General features: G+C 41.6%; 1 protein-coding gene across 1 annotated transcript in view; it reads right to left on the reverse strand.

Moving 5' to 3' along the window:
- LOC137617276 (uncharacterized) overlaps positions 1–17,847 on the reverse strand; it is a 32,672-nt gene extending 14,825 nt beyond the window's left edge. The window contains exons 1-2 of the mRNA XM_068347272.1: positions 16,277–17,847; positions 410–528 (exon numbers count right to left, since the gene is read on the reverse strand). The gene's annotated coding sequence lies outside the window, so the exon portion shown is untranslated. The remainder of the gene's footprint in view (positions 1–409; positions 529–16,276) is intronic.
- Between the last annotated feature and the right edge of the window lie 683 nt (positions 17,848–18,530).

Consider the following 18,530-nt stretch of genomic DNA (forward strand, 5'->3'; position numbering starts at 1 on the left):
CTGTTTCTATTCTATTGTCAACAACAAAGCATAGGGAAAAGAATCAACTCGAAGAGCGCTAATCACACACGTGCAAACAGCACAGCAGTTGAAGCAAAACTGAATAGAGAACCGACCCTAAGATGGGACGGGGCTTTACCCCGCTCCCTCATCGGTCGGATAACTGCTCGTTATCCATTTTCAACGACTGATTCCAGCTCTCATCGTTGTAAGCTTCCTAATGGAAGGACGGAAGTTTGTACGTTAGCGTAGGAACAGCTATATTTGGAGTATGAAACTCTTTCAGTACAAAAAAAAAATAATGATTGCATGAAACAAAAAAAAAGGTCTCACCCAGAGAAGACATTACAGTACAGTTCTTTTCAGGTTATAAATTTAACAAAAAGATTTAAAGTTTAAAGTTGCTTACCAAAGCTGATGACACTACTGATATCAATAAATTAAAAGCACCACAAGAGAGCACACAACGGGTATACTGTATATCCTGTAGTTCAGTTCCTTCCGAGCAATGTTGCTGTCACATAGGCTCTGCAAAATGAAATTTGAAATTAATACATTAAGATTAAATCAGATTTTATATATAATGTAACACTAAATTTGAGGCTTAGTAGTATACAACCAATGAAAAATATTATGTTTAAAAGAAATTTCTGTCCATAACTTCTATATCGTTTCCTTTTTCCCAGCCACCATTCTCTTATTTTCCCCTGGTCAGTGATAGATACGGCTGTTGGATTACATCTATATCAGTGTACTGTATATCAACAAAGTTTGTAAACAAAAATCTTAAAACAAATTTACAAAACAGTACTATTGTTGACTTTCCAATATATTTATTATTATTATGAGATGATGATGCTGATGATGATTACTTGCTAAGCTACAACCCTAGTTGGAAAAGCAGGATACTATAAACCCAAGGGCTCCAACAGGGAAAATAGCCTAGTGAGAAATGGAAATAAATAAACTATACATTGTAAGAAGTAATGAATAACGAATATTTTTTGGGGAGTAAAACCACCTCCCAACACACTCTTGATATCAATATATGACACATTTGGAGAGTTTGTATTTTTCCTAACTAAATAAACCCTTGTCCTTTACGTAAGATAAAATATCAGTGAGGCTGGAGAATATAGTAGTTAAACTTTTATAACAAGGTGTAAATAGGTGACCAAAATATCGGCCAGGAGCGGGGAACACTTTCCCCCCTGCTTACCCACTGAGCGCTCACTTCGATTCCAGCCGGGACTTTCTAGGGGGTAGGTGATGACGGGAAAGTATGAGTAAAGTACTCAGGCTTGTATAGTTAGGAAAGATACCTATTATCTCCAAATCTGTCCTTTGTTCCGGAGCAAGAACAAACCCTCGTCCTTTACACAGGAGACTAATTTAAAGGTGGGAGGAAGTCTCAATTCCAACTGAACCTACTTTATAATCCCAGGCTACCAAAAACTGGGGTAGGTCACGCTGGTGCTACGCGCACTGCTACCACAGGCTCGAAAGAGCAGGGGTCTAGTAGATACTGATTAGCTAATCCACGTGTGTGCATCTATTGAGAGACATGTTATTTGCCAACATAAGGACCCTTTTGAGAATGCATGTCCCTGAGGGAGGACATGCGTGGGAGACGCGCTTACACTAAGCATGTCTCTTCCGCTAGTCTCAAGAGGTGATTCTGAGACTGTTGTGATGGTGGATGGCTTTGTAGGGAGGAGTCCAAGTAGAGACTTTCTCTTTCCCCTCGAAGTGGGCAAGCCGAAGATGTCTGCCTCAGAAGCAATAACATTCTCCTGTACTTCCTTCAAACTCAGAACAATCCATAAAACTCACAGGTTATTGTCAACCTGTAAATCACATGATGAGGCCTCTTCCCGAGGAGAGGCCCCTCCTGTTCTCTCTATGAGAAATGAGAGTGTCTTCTGACCTCGAGATTTGGCATCAAGTTAAAGGGCCACTACTATTCTCCATTCGGCTTCCCGAGAAAACTGACAGGGAAGAGGTCAGTATTTCTTCAATTTTAAGGATGACCCCAAAGGGTAAGCATCCCTTTTGGACTTCTTCTGCCTCCACCTGCCATATGCCAGCCACTGGGAGGGTGACCACTCCTGACACTCGTCACTAGGAGATTCCTGCCTGCAGGAGTGTCCTCTGCAGGTAGGGCAGAACAGTTGGGTTTCCTTCTTAGCACCACTACAGGTGCCGCACTGTCATTCCAACACCCCTGGGCAAGTCCGCATACCTGCAGGCATCCCCACAGCAATCACTAATATGCTGGAAAGATAAAGAAAAAGATTAAAAAGCCAAAAATCTCCAGCCAGTAGAAGAATGTCTGTTCTCACTGACGGCTAAATTCAAAGTTAGTGCTTATTGAACAAGCAGGGTGAAGGGCTTCCCCACTTCTGGCTGGTAACTACCGGCCACCTGTTTACGCCTTGTTATAAAAGTTCAACTTCTGTATTCTCCAGCTTCGCTGATATTCTATCCTATGTAAAGGAAGAGAGTTGGTATCAGTGCCGGAACAAATCCTATACATAAAAACCTTCAAGAAATGTTAAGTGGAAGATATCATTGGTCATCACTGGAATTTTCTGGATGAAATTTGCATTAAAACATTGGTACCTCAAGGGCATGGTGTTCATTCTGATTGTAGGAATCCTCATTATTGAATGTGCGGATTCAGCTGCTAAGATGGCACATTCTCAAAGTCTGCTCCTTTTCCAGTTTTTAATTGTACAAGAGTGAAGCCAATAATGTTATCGGATTGGCAAGAAATCTGGAGCTCCCTCGAACACCTAAGTGTTAAAGGTAGTATATCTTGGTTGTCGTTATCTCAAAAAGTAAAGCAATACGAGGTTATTCTGAGGAGACGAAGAATTGGCCATAGATGCTAGACTCTCACATGGTCATTTAACCCTTTTACCCCCAGGCTATTTGGAAATTTCCAACACTTAACCCCCAGGGGTTATTTTTTTTTCAAGCACATTTTGTAATATATTTTTTTCAAATTGCTCTAACAGCCTTAATTTTTGTCATAGAGAGGTCAGGTAGGTCTCATTCTCTTGGAAAATGCCTGAAGTTTCTCAGAAAATTATCAAAAATATGAAAAAAAAAAAATTTTATAACATTTTTTTGCAAGGACGTACCGGTACGTCCATGGGGGTAAAGGGATGGCTTTTGTGAAACGTACCAGTACGTCCTTTGGGGGTAAAAGGGTTAAGGGCAGTATATCTTGGTTGTCGTTATCCTAAAAAGTAAAGCAATACGAGGTTATTCTGAGGAGACGAAGAATTGGCCATAGATGCTAGACTCTCACATGGTCATTTAATGCCATCTCCACATTCCAGTCAAGTCATATGCATGGAATGTAAAATTCCTATGACACTTCAGCTTTTGCTGTCGATTGTCTGTGGTGGCCTATGTGGTAAAGTCCCTAACAGGTGATCGCCAGACTGGGGTTTGATTCTTGCTCAAACTCGTTAGTTCCTTTGGTCGCTGCAACCACACCATCCTTGTGAGCCAAGGATGGGGGTTTGGGGGAGCCTATAGGTGTATCTGCTGAATCATGAGCAGCCATTGCCTGGCCTTCTTTGGTCCTAGCTTGGGTGAAGAGGGGGCTTGGAAGCTGATCATATTCAGTCTCTAGGGTATTGTCTTGCTTGATAGGGCAATGTCACTGTCCCTTGCCTCTGCCATTCATGAGTACCCTTTAAACCTTTAAATATAGACTTTCAAAGGCAAATACATTTTCGTGAACATAAAATGTCTGGAATTCTTAAAGGACCAGCATTTCTGTTAATGGTATTTCTTTTTTGAAATCAGTAAAATTTTCTTTATCTAACTAGCTAAGAATTGAACTAGTATATCATCTGAAACTTGTTTAAATTTCTTATTCTATCTAGCTAATTGCAACAAGTTTACTTCTGTCATTTCCAGAAAAATTTTAATTTTTTTTATATATCTGATATCAAAAACATTTGTTTGTTTACAAAATGCCTCCATATTAATAAATCATGACTTTTCAGATATACATTCTGGAGTCTGCAGTGCTGCCATCTACATTCTGCATAATGAAGAGACTTGTTATGATCAATGACTTTATGTGGTTTTTAAAGTCAGTCTGGCCAGGAGGTATCCTGAAATCATATGTGAACACTTTTAGTGGACTGTGGATTGCCCTGCTGTCAAATGACTAAGGTAAGCTTATGTTGTCGATGATTATTTCAAACAGTTTGATCTGTGTTCTGTAAATACATGGATACACATAGGAGACAGGTTAGGGACATTATACCAAATGAAAAAGAAGCCCCTGTGTGTGGAAGTTTAGAAACACTACACCCTAAGTTAGGTTAGGTACAGTCATGTAGTTATTTGTCTAAACAAAATTTTAACAATACACTAGCCTACTAAAGTTAGTTTCTTTGTATGTTTTAAGATAAACATCTCAATAATACTCTCTCTGCTTCATTCCATTACTTTAGAATCTATATACTTTAATGACAATTAAATTTTATTCTGTATAAAAATTCAGATGAGCAACATGACTCGGCAACTGAATTAATTATGCTATTGACAGGAAAACTTGACAGAGGGAACCATACCCATTTTTCCTAGGGTCCAACCCAGGGGTGTAGTTAGAGATTTGAGGACCCAGGGTGAGGGCCGAGTTAGTAAAGAGGCCCCCACCTCACCCTCACCTTGGTGAGATTCGAGCATAGCCTGATTAGCTAGATGGGAGGGCCACTAATGGGAAAAAAGTCAGCCACTTTTAGGTGCAGTTTTATACTTTCCAAGATGCTCTTCAGGATAGTTTTATAAATACTTTTAAAATAAAATGCTGTACAGTGAACCCTCGTTTATCGCGGTAGATAGGTTCCAGACGCGGCCGCGATAGGTGAAAATCCGCGAAGTAGTGACACCATATTTACCTATTTATTCAACATGTATATTCAGACTTTTAAAACCTTCCCTTGTACGTAGTACTGTTAACAAACTACCCTTTAATGTACAGAACACTTAATGCATGTACTACAGTACCCTAAACTAAAACAGGCACAAATATTAAAGGCGATTTTATATCATGCGTTTCCTAAACATGCTAAAAAGCACGATAAAAATGGCAACCAATGTTTTGTTTACGTTTATCTCTGATCATAATGAAGAAACAAACTGGAGGTAGAGCTTTGCTTATTACCCAGACATATTTCCAATACTTTTCCCTTAGAACTACATCACATCTTCCTACTTTAGATATATATATATATATATATATATATATATATATATATATATATATATATATATATATATATATATTTGTGTGTGTATATATATATATATATATATATATATATATATATATATATATATATATATATATATATATATATATATATTTATATGTATACACATATACATACATACATATATACATAAATACATGCATACATATATATATATATATATATATATATATATATATATATATATATATATATATATATATATATATATATATATATATATATATATATATTACTGTATATATATGGGTTATGGAAAAAATCCGCGAAGTGGTGAATCCGCGATGGTCGAACCGCGAAATAGCGAGGGTTCACTGTATACTTGCGTTGGAAGTCCCTCTTTCTTTGAGGCCTAGGGGGCATTTTCAACCTCCCCCCCTTAGCTACACCACTGGTCCTACCAAATATGTTATTTTTATTAGTAAAATAAATTTTTGAATATACTTACCCGATAATCATGTAGCTGTCAACTCCGTTGCCCGACAGAATTCTATGGAGGGATACGCCAGCTATCACAATACTAGAAGGGGGTGTACTTACCAGCGCCACCTGTGGCCAGGTACTATAGTACTTCTTGTTGACACCTCCTCAATTTTTCCTCGGTCCACTGGTTCTCTATGGGGAGGAAGGGAGGGTCAATTAAATCATGATTATCGGGTAAGTATATTCAAAAATTTATTTTACTAATAAAAATAACATTTTTCAATATTAAACTTACCCGATAATCATGTAGCTGATTCACACCCAGGGGGGTGGGTGAAAACCAGTGTACAAGATTAAAGGATAGCTAAGTATCCCATATTTCATATAACAGTTATCTCAAATAACAATGAAATAATAAGTACCTGGTAAGGAAGTCGAATTGAACCGTTACTCTGCCTCTTTTTTAAGTTCGTCTTCCTTACTGAGCGCAGCGTTCCTCTTGGAGGCTGAATCAACTCAAAGGTGCTAAAGTATATAGGGCTGCAACCCCTACTAAAGGACCTCTACACAACCTCTAACCCAGGCGCTTCTCAAGAATGAATTGACCACCCGCCAAATCAAAAGGATGCGGAAGGCTTCTTAGCCTACCGTAACAACCATAAAAACAACAATAAAAGCATTCAAGAGAAAGGTTAAAAAAGGTTATGGGATTAAGGGAATGTAGTGGCTGAGCCCTCACCTACTACTGCACTCGCTGCTACGAATGGTCCCAGGGTGTAGCAGTTCTCGTAAAGAGACTGGACATCTTTAAGATAAAATGATGCAAACACTGACTTGCTCCTCCAATAGGTTGCATCCATTATGCTCTGCAGAGAACGGTTTTTATTAAAGGCCATCGAAGTAGCTACGGCTCTTACTTCGTGGGTCCTTACCTTCAGCAATGCAAGGTCTTCCTCCTTTAAGTGAGAATGGGCTTCTCTAATCAGAAGCCTTATATAATACGAAACCCCGTTCTTGGACATGGGCCTCGAAGGTTTCTTGATGGCACACCATAAGGCTTCTGACTGTCCTCGAATAGGTTTAGACCTATTAAGATAATACTTGAGAGCTCTGACAGGGCAAAGAACTCTCTCTAGTTCGTTACCTACCATGTTGGAGAGGTTAGGTATTTCAAACGATCTAGGCCAAGGACGTGAAGGAAGTTCGTTCTTAGCTAAGAATCCGAGCTGAAAAGAACATGTTGCAGATTCGGTCGTGAAACCAATGTTCTTGCTGAAGGCATGAACCTCACTGACTCTCTTAGCTGTTGCAAGGCAGACGAGAAAAAGAGTCTTGAGGGTAAGGTCCTTGAAGGAAGCTGACTGGAGAGGTTCGAACCTAGGTGACATAAGGAACCTTAAGACTACGTCTAGGTTCCAGCCTGGAGTGGATAGACGACGCTCTTTAGAAGTCTCAAAAGACTTAAGGATGTCTTGAAGGTCCTTGTTGGAAGAAAGGTCCAAACCTCTGTGGCGGAGAACTGAAGCCAACATACTCCTGTACCCTTTAATCGTAGGGGCTGAAAGGGATCTCTCATTCCTAAGATGTAATAGGAAGTCAGCTATTTGGGTCACAGAGGTATTGGTAGAGGATACTGCATTGGCTCTACACCAGCTCCGGAAGACTTCCCACTTAGATTGGTAGACTCTACGAGTGGAAACCCTTCTTGCTCTGGCAATCGCGCTGGCTGCCTCCTTCGAAAAGCCTCTAGCTCTAGCGAATCTTTCGACAGTCTGAAGGCAGTCAGCCGAAGAGCGTGGAGGTTTGGGTGCAACCTGTCTACGTGAGGTTGACGTAGAAGGTCCACTCTTAGAGGTAGAGTCCTGGGGACGTCGACTAGCCATTGAAGTACCTCTGTGAACCATTCTCTTGCAGGCCAAAGGGGAGCAACCAGCGTCAGCCGTGTCCCTTCGTGCGAGATAAACTTCTGAAGGACTTTGTTTATTATCTTGAACGGTGGAAATGCATAAAGGTCGAGATGGGACCAGTTCAGCAGAAAAGCATCCACATGAACTGCTGCAGGGTCTGGAACTGGGGAACAGTACAGCGGAAGTCTCTTGGTCATGGAGGTGGCAAACAGATCTATGGTAGGTTGACCCCACAAGGTCCAAAGTCTGTTGCACACACTCTTGTGGAGGGTCCATTCCGTGGGAATGACCTGATTCCTTCTGCTTAGGCGATCTGCTGAGACGTTCATGTTGCCCTGAATGAACCTCGTGACTAAAGTGAGGTTTTGACTTCTTGACCAAATGAGGAGGTCCCTTGCGATCTCGTATAGGCTCCTCGAATGGGTCCCTCCTTGCTTGGAGATGTAAGCCAAGGCTGTGGTGTTGTCTGAATTCACCTCCACCACCTTGCCTAGCAGGAGGGACTTGAAGTTCAGCAGGGCTAAATGAACTGCTAGTAGCTCCTTGCAGTTGATGTGGAGCGTTCCCTGTTCCTCGTTCCACGTTCCCGAGCATTCCCGTCCGTTCAAGGTCGCACCCCAGCCCGAGTCCGATGCATCTGAGAAGAGATGAAGATTGGGGGTCTGAATAGCCAACGATAGGCCCTCCCTGAGAAGGAGATTGGTCTTCCACCACAAGAGAGTGGTCTTCATCTCTTTGGTGACTGGGATAGAGACTGCTTCGAGAGTCAAACCCTTGTCCCAATGAGCTGCAAGATGGAATTGAAGAGGGCGGAGGTGGAGTCTCCCTAGCTCGACGAACAGGGCCAGCGATGAAAGGGTCCCTGTGAGACTCATCCACTGTCTCACCGAGCAACTGCTCCTCTTCAGCATGCTCATGATGCAATCTAGGGCTTGGCTTATCCTTGGGGCCGATGGAAAAGCCCGAAAATCCTGACTCCGAATCTCCATTCCCAGGTACACAATGGATTGGGAGGGAATGAGCTGAGACTTTTCTATGTTGACTAACAGACCCAGTTCTCTGATTAAGTCCAAAGTCCAGTTGAGACTCTCCAGACAGCGACGACTCGTGGAGGCTCTCAACAGCCAGTCGTCTAAGTAAAGGGAGGCTCTGATGTCCGATAAGTGGAGGAATTTTGCTATATTCCTCATCAGATGCGTAAACACCATAGGAGCTGTGCTTAGGCCAAAACACAGGGCTTGGAATTGGTAGACAACCTTTCCAAAAACGAATCTCAGGAAAGGTTGGGAGTCTGGATGAATAGGAACGTGAAAGTAGGCATCTTTCAGGTCCAACGAGACCATCCAGTCCTCCTGCCTGACCGCTGCTAGGACCGACTTCGTCGTCTCCATCGTGAACGTCTGCTTGGTGACATACGCATTGAGCGCGCTGACGTCCAGCACCGGTCTCCAACCTCCTGTCTTCTTGGCCACCAGAAAGAGACGGTTGTAGAAGCCCGGGGATTGATGGTCCCGGACTATAACCACTGCCTTCTTCTGTACAAGGAGCGACACCTCCTGGTGCAACGCTAGCCTCTTGTCCTCTTCTTTGTAGTTGGGAGAGAGGTTGATGGGAGATGTGGTCAGAGGGGGTTTGCGGCAGAATGGTATCCTGTAACCCTCCCTCAGCCAACTGACAGACTGGGCGTCTGCACCTCTCTTTTCCCAGGCTTGCCAGAAGATCTTGAGTCTGGCTCCTACTGCTGTCTGGAGATGCGGAGAGTCAGTTTTTTCCTTTAGAAGCCTTGGAACTTTTCCTAGACTTGCTCCTGGAAGAGTCTGGACGGGAGCTTCCTCGGCTGGGGGCTCTACCACGAAAGGGCGGTATGAACCTCGTAGCAGGAGTATCAGCCACTGGGGTGCGATAAGTCCTGGGGACTGAGGTAGCAACCTTAGTCTTACGAGCCGATGAGGCCACAAGATCATGTGTGTCCTTTTGTATCAGGGCAGCAGACAAGTCCTTAACAAGCGCTTCGGGGAAGAGGAACTTCGAGAGCGGAGCGAAAAGGAGTTGAGACCTTTGACAAGGTGTGATGCTGGAGGAAAGGAAGGTACATAGCTGTTCCCTTTTCTTAAGAACCCCTGACACAAACATCGAAGCAAGCTCGCCAGATCCATCTCTAATGGCCTTATCCATGCAGGACATTAATAGCATGGCAGAATCCTTGTCCGCAGGGGAGGTCTTCTTACTGAGGGCCCCCAGGCACCAGTCTAGGAAGTTGAACATCTCAAATGCTCTAAAAACACCCTTCAGGAAGTGATCAAGGTCTGAGAAGGTCCAGCAAACCTTAGAGCGCCTCATTGCTGTTCTACGAGGCGAGTCTACCAGACTTGAGAAGTCAGCCTGGGCAGAGGCAGGTACTCCCAAGCCTGGTTCCTCTCCTGTGGCATACCAAACGCCCGCCTTAGAAGTGAGCTTAGTCGGAGGAAACATGAACGAAGTCTTTCCAAGGTGTTGCTTAGTCTGCAACCACTCCCCTAAGATCCTTAACGCTCTCTTAGAGGACCTTGCTAGGACTAGCTTAGTATAAGTAGACTTAGCTGGCTGCATGCCCAGCGAAAACTCAGATGGCGGAGAGCGGGGGATAGCAGAGACAAAGTGGTCTGGGTATACCTCCCTAAACAGAGCCAAGACCTTACGAAAGTCAATAGAAGGTGGAGAAGACTTGGATTCATCCACGTCTGATGAGGGATCCAGGTGTGCCGCCTCATCATCAGACGCCTCATCACCAGAGTGTAGCGAAGAGATCGGTAAGGTATGCTGAACAGCAGAGTCAGCACGAGCTGGAACAACAATATTTGTGGTTTCCTCTTCAAGACTCTGTTGAGGGAACACCTGAGGCTCAGACTGCAAAGGCTGATCAAAAGAAGTAGCAGAAGGTAGGCGCATGGGTGGAGGAGGCTGACTCCTAGCATGAGTGTCTGAACTCAAGGGTTGCGCTTGCTGAGTGGTTGGCGGATGCGCAGTAGCAAGTTCCTGAGGAACGAGTTGAGGTTCCTGAGGTGTGAGCTGTGAGCGATGAGGTATTGGCTGCGCAGAACACAGTAATTGTCTCGCGAGTTGAGGTTCCTGAGGCGCAAGGCTAAGGTGTTGTGCTTGCCTTGAGGAGGGTTGAGCTCGCTGCAGCGAGAGCTGAGGAGACTGACTCATGGATGGGAGAGGTTGTTGTACCTCAAGAGAGTGTTGCCTCACTGGTGGAACTGCAAGTGGAAGCGGAGGAAGTAAGGTATAAGCTTCCTGTTCCCATTGCTGAGGTTGCCTTAAGGAAGGCGGAGGGAGCTGCACACCACTGGAAACAGTAAACTCAGAACGTGGTAAGGTATCCTGAGGAGCCTCAACATCGTACGCCTGGCAGGCAGTACTGCGGTCAGGCGGAGCGATCGCAGGAGGAGGTGTAACCTTCTCAGCCTGACACTCACGCATCAAGACCGCAAGTTGTGACTGCATGGACTGCAGTAGAGTCAACTTGGGGTCGGCAGACACTAAGGTCTGCTGAGGTAAAGCCTTAACAGCAGAGATCTGTTGTGGCAGAACCTTACTCCTCTTAGGCGGAGTGCATTCAACTGATGACTGCGGCGAGTCAGAGCTGATCCAATGACTGCAGCCCGGTTGAGTTCTTGAGGTCTGGACTCTGCGTTTGAGTGGTCTTGAGACCTGAGTCCAGCGTTTCTTCCCTGACAATTGATCAGCAGACGAGTAAAAGACGGGCTCAATCGTCTGCAGGTGGGAGTGACGGTCTCTGGAAGACACGCCCGCAACCACCGAGGACACTTCTGTGCGCCGATCAAGGCCTGCCGAACCCTTTTGCCCTTCGACATTGCTTCTCCCCTGGGCTTGGGAGCTTGCAAGAGGTCCCGGACTGGGAGGACGACTGGCACGCACAGAAGTATCCTCACGCACCACACTGACACTGACACTAGCACTTGGCACTGCACTGACACTAGCACTCGTCACAGCACTGGCACTAATTCCACCCACTGCACTCTTGACCTTAAGTTCCTTGACTTCGGCCATAAGAGACTTATGATCACTAACCACTGACTCTACTTTGTCACCTAAGACCTGAATGGCACGCAAAACAACAGACATATCAGGCTGAGGGCAAATAGTAGGTTCGGGGGTAGCCACTACAGGGGTAGGAAAAGGTAGGGGATCATGAGGTGAGGAAAAAAGTGAAGAGTGAGAAGAACTCCTCCTAACTCTCTCTCTCTCTAACTTGGTTGAATACTTAAGAAGACGGACAAAATCAAGTTCCGAAAGTCCGGCGCATTCCTCACATCGATCTTCTAACTGACAGGGTCTTTCCCTACAGTCAGAACAAGCGGTGTGAGGATCTACCGAGGCCTTCGGAATACGCCTATTACAAGACCTACATCGTCTATGGGTGGGGGCTTGTGAAATGTCAGACATCTTGAATCAAAAGAGTTAGCCAAGTGGGGTTTCAAAATCAAGCAAAAGATCGTTAACCGTTTAATCAGGACTAAATAATAGCTATCTAAGCTAATATAGAAGTTTTCCAGTAAAGCGACAGCCGAAATCTGAGAGAATACTTCACCAAAAGCCGTAAAAATACTCGAAGATCATAAGCGTATCCCAGAACGTCTTGCCGGAAGCACGACAGAGGAAAAATTTGAGGAGGTGTCAACAAGAAGTACTATAGTACCTGGCCACAGGTGGCGCTGGTAAGTACACCCCCTTCTAGTATTGTGATAGCTGGCGTATCCCTCCATAGAATTCTGTCGGGCAACGGAGTTGACAGCTACATGATTATCGGGTAAGTTTAATATTGAAAATTGTTAGATAGTAAGCATGTACCAGCCTTAAATTTTTCTTTTGTGTCTTGGCATAGTACTTCAAGAATTTTTTATTCAGTTGTCATGATGACATATCTTGCGTAAAATGATTAAAGAGAAACTAGGGATTTTCCTCCAAAATCCATTGCAAAACAATTCAGATATTATAAAAATACATCAGATTGACCACAATTCCACTAGGCCTGTACCAGGCATATTCTATAAATTTTCCCACTGGTTAACCAAATAAACAGTCACTGGAACATAACCTACTAGGTTAAGTTAACCCCATTGAGTCTTGCCTCTAGCTTTGCCGTTTTGTGATTTTTCGTCTGAAAACGTGGTCTTATAGCGATATCTGGCGTCTCTTTTTGGCCACACCGACTGTCTATATCTTTCTTTGTAAGAAAAACCATACTTTAATAACGCTTCAAATTTTGGTAATTAAGCTTTGATAATAAAATAACTAACATATGTATATACCTGCACCTCTGCAAAATTCATATAGGTAAAGTGGCAATCGCAATTATACATACCGATTAGGCATTCCATCTTCTCTGAATGCTTAGCCAATATCCTTCTCAGTTTGTTGTTTTATGCTCTTTGCAACCATACTGAGTTCCGGGGGTAGTATGGTTGCAAAGAGCATAAAACAACGAACTGAGGAGGATATTGGCTGAGCACTCTGAAAAGATAGAACGCTTAATTTGTATACAGGTACTGTAATTGCGATTGCCACTTTACCTAAACTGTATGAGTTTTGCAGAGATGTAGGTACAGCATAGACATATGCTAGTTTTCATTTATTATCAAAGCTTAATTACCAAAATTTGAAGCATTGTTATAATACGTGGCTTTTCTTACAAAGAAAGATATAGACAGTCGGTGTGGCCAAAGAGAGACGTTCGTTGTTTTATGCTATTCTTTACTTTATAGTAAACCATGTGAAAGGAAAAACAAAGGTGGCTGGGATACATCTAACGAAAACCTTTCCCGATCCTAACCTAGTATGATGGTTCTTAACCTGACCAGTGATGCAAGTCAGCATCACCCCTAATCTGACCTGGAGCGTTATACGTATATCTTATTTTTCATTGCCATTTAACCCTTTTACCCCCAGGCTCTTTGGAAATTTCCAACCCTAACCCCCATGGGGTTATTTTTTTCCCAGCACATTTTGCAGTATATTTTTTTTAAATTGCTCTAACAGCCTTAATTTTTGTCATAGAGAGGTGAGGTTGGTCTCATTCTCTTGGAAAATGCCTGAATTTTCTAAAAAAAATTATAAAAAATATGAAAAAAAAAAATTTTATAGCATTTTTTTGCAAGGACGTACCGGTACGTCCATGGGGGTAAAGGGATGAGTTTTGTGAAACGTACCAGTACGTCCTTTGGGGGTAAAAGGGTTAAGTGAGTATCTTTTCTCATGCAGCTTGCATAATTATTCTGCAGTCTTACCCCCAATATTTACGGTAATGTTACCAACACTAGTAAACATCAAGACTTCATATTCTTTCCCAACCCAATTTAAATCGGTTTGCTTACTCGTAAAAGCCTATATAGGCTACTACTGTTTCTTTGGACGATCTTAAAATAGGGTATACTAAGCCTAATACTGGTAGCTTATCTGAAGATAATAATGGTCATCCTATACTGGAACATAATGCACATTAGGATATCTCGGTAAATACTTAGTACAGTACTGTACATCTTTACCTGTGCAGCAGTACTAGTAAACGTAAAAACGTCTCATTCTCATTTAACTCCAATCAAGGATGTCGTATCCTTGATCATCAAGGGGATGCAGGTGAAGTTCCCCTGCACCTCTACTTATCTAAATGGACATAGGACGCTATTCTTTATTGATCATATATCTAAGCATTTGAATATGCATGAATTAAGCAATACAAGACATCTCTACACCTTGGTAATTTTTATCCAAGTGGTGTCACCATTAAACACCAAAACCTCACGTTCCCTCACTAACCTGTTTCATCATAGAACAGTGCAATATTGGGTAGGAAATTGGGACTCTCATAATAGAATAGATCTTTGCAAATACACTATTTTTTATCCCATATACTACTGGTGGAAACCTGTATTAACGAAGTTACAGATTTTGATAAAATAAATTCCTGTTTTTCTACTTTTGTCATCTTACCACAGGCCACAGGAGCCTCCTTCCACCTGGTGTGACAGAAAAAAACTGACAGTTGGTACTTCTGTCGGAAGTTACTTGTTCGAACAGAATAAAGGGCCCAATGTTTTAATTCTAAACTGCTTTGTTATCTGTTATCGGTATTAGAATATACAATATAATAACAGCTTATATTTTATTTATCATGTTAATAATGAAAGGTTAGAGAAGAAATATGTTTGATGTATTTAATCTGATTATGGGAAATGGAAACCAAGTCTGTGTTCGAACAGAGGATGGTGCGTGAAGCTACAACTCGCCCCTTTCTTAAGTTTGTATCTTTCTTAAGTTTGTATAACTGAATTAAGAGATAAATGAGATAAATAAAATAACACAAAAATACTAGCCCATGGGGCTAACACGCATAGTGAAAAATGTTCCGCTTGCCAGAACATAGGAGCACGAGATAATGTTTAATGAAGAATGAAGCGAGCTACAGCAAAGCCGAAACCAATAAATCATTAACTCCATTAAATAAGGATATATTAATAGCATGACGAATACTTATAAATGACTCCATAGAAAATGGGATGAAAAATTCCGTTTTCTATGCATCCGGAAGTCCTGGCAAACGAAACCTCCAGTGTTTTAACCGTTTCATTACTCTTACTCGGTTTTGATTACGGCGACCTTTTTTTTATTGCGATGATTGGTGTTTTATGATGATAACTGAGGGAAACAAAAAAATTTATAAAAGCTAAATTAAATATCATACAATTAGACTTGTACATGGTATAATTTGAGATATTTCGAACGTAATTGATAACGATACCTAGCGCAAAGCCATAGCTTTAAAGTTATGGTAGTCGACCCACCATAATTAGAAAAAAAAAACATGATTTTCTATGAGAAATCATTATCAAAACCATTCAAGGAGCCTTTGTATGTCAGCGGCCAGTTCCTCCGTTGTGGATTAAAGATGGACATCAATTAACTTCAACTTTCCCCCCTAACCTAACCTACAAGCAATGTCCTTACCTACTTACCTAACGCCCCCCCCCCTGCGACCCCCCCCCAGCGACCCCCCCCCCCCCCTTACACTGCTGTATTTTTAAGTTAGCTGTAATTATACATGCAGGTGGCTGCTATCATACATACACCCCCCATTCAAAACACCACAAAATACATTAAAAATGTCTAATTTTCTAAAAACCATTTATTGCACGTTTCTATAATTTTACCTACTAACCTAACCTAGGATGCCGTGATCTCACTTAATGCAGGATAGGGCTCTCATCTCACCTTTTATCCCAATACAATTACTAAACACTGACCTAGGATTCTGTGTCCGGTATTCCAACAAATAAAAATCAACGGTAAACACCCCCTTCCCCCTTTCCTCCTTACCCTACCTAGGATGTTGTATTCTTAATCATAGGGAAGGGCTATGCCCCATGTAACCCCCAAAAAGTCAAATAAATAAGGCCATATTCCTACCATTCACTGCACAATCTCATGAATGGTGCAAGGGTAAAGTATTACCAATATACCTTTGATATGCCCTAGATGGCTTACCCTAGGCTAGATTACGAGTTTAAATTCTAGCATAATCAAAATAAAGCAAATCCATCGTCTGTTTAACCAAGTATGGATTATAAAATCCATAAAACTTACATATAATCTCAGGAAATCCCTTGGAACACACATGTTTTGGGGGCCCTAGAGTAGCCCAGACACGATCTTGTTTACATTCTACAAAAGCTTCGTCTTCTTCTACCTCAAGACGTCTTGGCGAAGCGTCAAGTCATCGAGACAAAACTGTCACTTTTACTCTTTCAATATGTTTTTAAAGGTGTTTTAATGGTTTATTAATAAATCTATAGCACACTTTATCATCTAATAAGTTAATTCATGTATAAATCACACTTATTCACTGGCTACCTTCAACGAAAAATACAGGTAAGCGTGAATAATAGAGCACCCAGTCTGTCTCACCTGTTGCTTCAGGGACAAAACTCACTTTTACTCTTTAAATGTGTTTTTTAAGGTGTTTTAATGGTTTATAAATAAAATTAGAATACGCTTTATCATCTAATAAGTTAATTCATGTATAAATCACACTTATTCACTGGCTACATTCATCGAGGAATACAGCTAAGCGTGAATAATAGAGCACCCATTCAGTCTCACCTGTTGCTTCAGAGACAAAACTGTCACTTTTACTCTTTAAATATGTTTTTTAAGGTGTTTTAATGGTTTATAAATAAAAATATAGCACACTTTATCATCTAATAAGTTAATTCATGTATAAATCACACTTATTCACTGGCTACCTTCGCCGAAAAATACAGGTAAGCGTGAATAATAGAGCACCCATTCAGTCTCACCTGTTGCTTCATCAACGATTTTTCTCTTTAAGTGTGTTTTTAAGGTGTTTTAATGGTTTATAAATAAAATTAGAATACACTTTATCATCTAATAAGTTAATTCATGTATAAATCACACTTATTCACTGGCTACCCTCAGCCAAGAATACAGGTAAGCGTGAATAATAGAGCACCCAGTCTGTCTCACCTGTTGCTTCAGAGACAAAACTGTCACTTTTACTCATTAAATGTGTTTTTTAAGGTGTTTTAATGGTTTATTAATAAATCTATAGCACACTTTATCATCTAATAAGTTAATTCATGTATAAATCACACTCATTCACTGGCTACCTTCACCGAAAAATACAGGTAAGCGTGAATAATAGAGCACCCATTCAGTCTCACCTGTTGCTTCATCAACGATTTTTCTCATTTTCGTCTCATTTTGAGGAACTTTAAAATCCCCACACCGGGTCACTTCTCTTTAAAACCTTTAATAAAATCAATTATCCACCTTTTTCTCCCTCTAGATTATCCCCTGTGCTTGTCACATAACTCTGCAAGTAAGTAATCACATATTTGATGAAATTTCACTCAAAAATCAGCATCTTTAAAGATGTTACAAATATCACTGTATCACTTCAGAGGTTCAGATTTCTCAGCTGGGGAAAAATCATTTGGTTAATTTCCGATTAACAGGTGTAATAACCAAATTTCTATCTCTGGATGGTAGTATCCATATAAATCTTAATCACTTCATAATTATGATATAAAATACCATGTTTTTATTAATAAACAAAGCACCAACACCTTAGAATAGAGCCTTTTTTTTTTGCCAAAGAGGCAGCACAGGTTGGCTTAAGACGTGAGGGGTGTGGGTCGCCCACCGCTCTGGGACCTTCGGGCCTCATCATTGCCTCAGGTGAGAGTACTACCTGTTCTCCCAATAAAGTTAATTTAAAACGGGATTTAAAGCCTTCAAATAAACTATCTTTTGCTTTGTAAAGCATCCGGGAGAGGCTTTGTTCAAGGTAAAAATGCCTTTTTAGTTAAATTCGTCTGATTAAGGTTAGAAAATAAGTAACAAGTTACTTAGCTGTAGGCAACCGCGAATTTGTTGAACCTGTCCCTCTCTCTCTCCCTCTCTATCTCTCCCTCCTTATAACAAACACTTCCTCCCCTCCCCCTTTATATCTAATCTATCAAAGCTGCTACCTTATAAATGCTTACTTTCTATAACTCTATAACATAGAAAGCTGGATATGAAATCGCACGCTTACAATTAACTGAATAAATAAAAGAAGATGACTTTGATCTCACATTCTCTTTCAAACAACCTGTCACCCTCCCTCTTCCTCCCCCCTCTCTCTCTCTCTCTCTCTCTCTCTCTCTCTCTCTCCTCTGCCAACAGTTACCTGTTGATTCCCCAAGTTCCCCAACATTCCTGATGGCAGGTATTTCCCCCTTCCAGACACTGTATGATTTGCTGTTCTTCACGCGACCTGAATTCAAAATGCCAAAAAAGAAAATACAGGCGCTGTACTCTCTGTAACATCTGTAAC

The sequence above is a fragment of the Palaemon carinicauda genome, chromosome 23 (assembly GCF_036898095.1).
Source record: "Palaemon carinicauda isolate YSFRI2023 chromosome 23, ASM3689809v2, whole genome shotgun sequence".
NCBI classification, from domain to species: domain Eukaryota; kingdom Metazoa; phylum Arthropoda; class Malacostraca; order Decapoda; family Palaemonidae; genus Palaemon; species Palaemon carinicauda.